The sequence below is a fragment of the Borostomias antarcticus genome, assembly GCF_949987555.1.
Source record: "Borostomias antarcticus genome assembly, chromosome: 11".
NCBI classification, from domain to species: domain Eukaryota; kingdom Metazoa; phylum Chordata; class Actinopteri; order Stomiiformes; family Stomiidae; genus Borostomias; species Borostomias antarcticus.
In genome coordinates this window covers 19445548-19448809 of record NC_140244.1, presented here as the reverse complement: position 1 = coordinate 19448809, position 3262 = coordinate 19445548, and the positions used below count along the sequence as shown (strand labels likewise).

The 3262-nt window shown below is 43.7% G+C and overlaps 1 pseudogene across 1 annotated transcript; it reads right to left on the bottom strand.

Moving 5' to 3' along the window:
- Positions 1-762: 762 nt before the first annotated feature.
- On the bottom strand, positions 763-2619 carry LOC311315228 (cytosolic sulfotransferase 3-like; annotated as a pseudogene). The gene is made up of 7 exons: positions 2481-2619; positions 2059-2155; positions 1847-1974; positions 1627-1753; positions 1279-1376; positions 986-1160; positions 763-875 (listed from the first exon to the last, which is right to left on the bottom strand). The product of its transcript is annotated as a cytosolic sulfotransferase 3-like (transcript).
- Positions 2620-3262: the final 643 nt, after the last annotated feature.

Genomic DNA, 3262 nt, shown 5'->3' with positions numbered 1-3262 from the left:
TGTCCCAGAAGGATTTACATCTGTTCAGCTTGGAACTAGCTGAGCCTGAACCTAGCCTGGGGTGTCTGTCCTCAGTCCTAAACCAACACCTAGGCTCCGCCCCAGAACTGGCCCCTGTCCCTGGGTCACATGAGCTGCTGCTGCCGCTCCAGCTGGCCTCAGGGTGACTGCAGTTTCTCCCTGTGATGTGAAATGCTTGACTTGTTTTATATTTACAGTAACGATGGGGTTAAGTTGTTGTCGTTGACATTCCAGCGATCCCATCAGACTTCACTGTAATACTTCCTGTTTCCCCCTTCCTCCAGTGAAAGGGCAGGGCTTCATTAGTGATTGACGGTCGTGGGAATGTTTGTATGGTCTCCTCCACCATTGCAGTATGTGCCACAGTATACGAGCCTGTACTCCTCTTCTCACTGGTCATAGTAAAGAGTTACCGTGCTAGAGATTTTCCAATGTCCTCTTTTCATTAATTGGCTCATTAAAGTTGTATTTTTGTGCTGCAGCCTCATATCTGGTTTTAAATAAAATATGACATGTAAAATGCCGTACCTAAGTTTATTTATTATATCCATAGCTCTTTGCATTCCACATAACCAATGTGTAGTGAGTAATGAACATGTCTACACACATTCTCAAAGAGCTTCACAGTACTTTGAATTAAGAAGGCATTACAGTCCTTTACCAGACTCTATTAATCAAAGCGACTTACAATAATTGCATTTAACGTATATAGTCTGTTTAATGGCTGAATGGCAAGCAGCCTTATATTGTTGTGCGGAATTTGAGACTTGTTTTCTGCATCTTCTTCTGGTAGTCTTCATCAAACTGTTTATTCTGGGCCACGGTGAAATGGTTCTTCCAATCTCCAACCTTCCCTGGAGACGCAGAGAAAACAGGTAAGATTAAAAAGTAGCACTTTCATCATATCTGTCTCTCTCTTTCTCTCTCCTTCTCTCTCTCTCTGGGCTCTTGCTCACACACCAACCTTTTCTCATGAAGGGTGAGATCTTGAAGTCCATCAACGAGTCGGTGGAGTAGTTGGTCATGTTGTTCTTCTTCATGTTGTCAAACTGCACTCCTCCTCGTATGCTCTCCTTCTCCTCCTCTGAGGGAGACAAATCCAGGAAGGAGCACAGGCGGTCCAGCTCTCTCCCAGTATCCTGCAGAGACACATACAGCCTGTATAAAATCTGTATCTGTATACAGGTACCATACTGAGCCATGTCATCCCACCCTGAATCCCCGACTATTTCAGAATCCCATAAATCTGGATGATACCTCAACCATATCCTCAAAGAACAGGTAGAGGTGTTTGGAGTAGCTCTGTTTCTTCTCCCACCAGCCGGTCACATGGTCGTACCAGGAACCAAACACCACTGAGAGAGAGCAGGGGACAGGGTATAAACAGTTCATAATGATTTAATGTTTGTAATATGGTATTTGTTCCAAAAATGTGTATTCCTTCAACCATTCATCCATGTATCCATTCATCCATCAATTCCTCCAATCATCAATTTGTTTATTAATTAATTTAATCACTCACTCACTCACTCACTCACTCACTCACTCACTCACTCACTCACTCACTCACTCACTCACTCACTCACAACTCAGTTCCTCACTCACTCTGTCCATCCATGAATCGCTGTAGGAAGCTGCTCCAGTCTCCTGGCTCTGGTTGGACCATGTTCATGCGGTCAAAGTGGAAATAGGACACTGCGTTGTCCTTAGCATTACGGGCCACATATACTATCTTGAAGTAGAAAAATCAGCATTTCTGTCCATGATCAACTGTCAGGAGACTCATCACAGGTTCACTGACAGGTTCACAACGAGGTCATTGTACCTTACAGTTCTCCTCCCAGAAGGACTTGGGGATAAACTGGACAGGAAGGTGAGTTTTGATGAGGCGCGGAGAAGCGGTGAACTTATTCAGCTGCTCTATTGCTGAGGGAAACGGAAGAATTACATTCACTACATGGTGATCACTAACTGTACTATATTCAAAACAGATTCAATGTTATCTTTTAACCTGAAGGGTAACCAGGAGTAAACCACTCCATGAAGGGCACTCTGTCATAGATGGGGACTGAGTTCAGATATTCAGACTGGCCAAGGTACAGCAGCTCCAGGATGTAGGACACCCATGTGGTCCCTGCAAGACAGAGGGAGGACACAAGGGATCTACTCAAAAACATGTGAAATGTGAAAATGTGACTCTATAGTTCTTCTAGCCAGAATGGTGCGGTGCTAATGGTAGCCAGTTGCAGAAGCTCCTGTGTGCTTTTTTGTCCATGGGGGGGGGGGGGGGGTGTATCAACAATAAAGGATATGTCTGTTTATCTATCTACATATCTATCTATCTATCTATCTGTCTGTCTGTCTGTCTGTCTTCTAGTACTGTGTAGTGCACAATGGTACTATAGCTATACTATAGCACAGCTACTATACTGTAACATTAAACCACACTAACACTGTACCTGCTTTGGGGTAAGTGGCTATGAGAATATCATCTGGTCTGGCTTTGAAGTTCTGCACATTGTCCCAGTTGTCCGTGAAATAGTGAGTCATAGAGACTCCATGGAAGTCAAATAGTTTGGGTCGTGGTGGCAGTTCCATCTGAGTGAGGGACACATATTTGTTCAAGATTCTGACCTAGCAGCATGGTTTGAATATAACTCTGTTTATTACACGGCTCTCTGAAATAATCGATTCTGATTGGACAATCGCACGTTCTACTGGTGAATTATTTCTGCCAGCAAGCAATATTCGCCGCTGCTAGCGACAACACATTATATGTCTATGGGCAACAGTTGAAAGTTGTCTGAAAGTTTGACCATTCAATAACGGTTTGTCTGTGCCTGTGTTCAATCTTTGAAAACGCCCTTTGCCCAAGCACAAGGAACCATTTCGATGGCGAAATAAAAAGTGTAGTCTTGTCGTTGGTGAGTAATAAGCGGGATACCATATGGCCAGCCGGTGATTATCAAAAAAGAAGAGTCCTTCAGTGCGTTACATAACCGCGGGGCTTCGCCTCGGGGTTCCGAACGCACTGTCTGGCTCTTCTATTTCGATAATGACCGGCTGGTCATTCGTTATCCCTTACATATTGATCTGACTGGATAATCTCAAATACAGATAGGCTACTGTCAGTCTTGCAAAGTAAACAAGAAACGTGCAGTAAAATAAATGGAGAAATACTCACTGGTTCTGTGACTAGAAGTTCCCTTGAAAATGAAGTCAAATTAAATTTTTGGGAAAT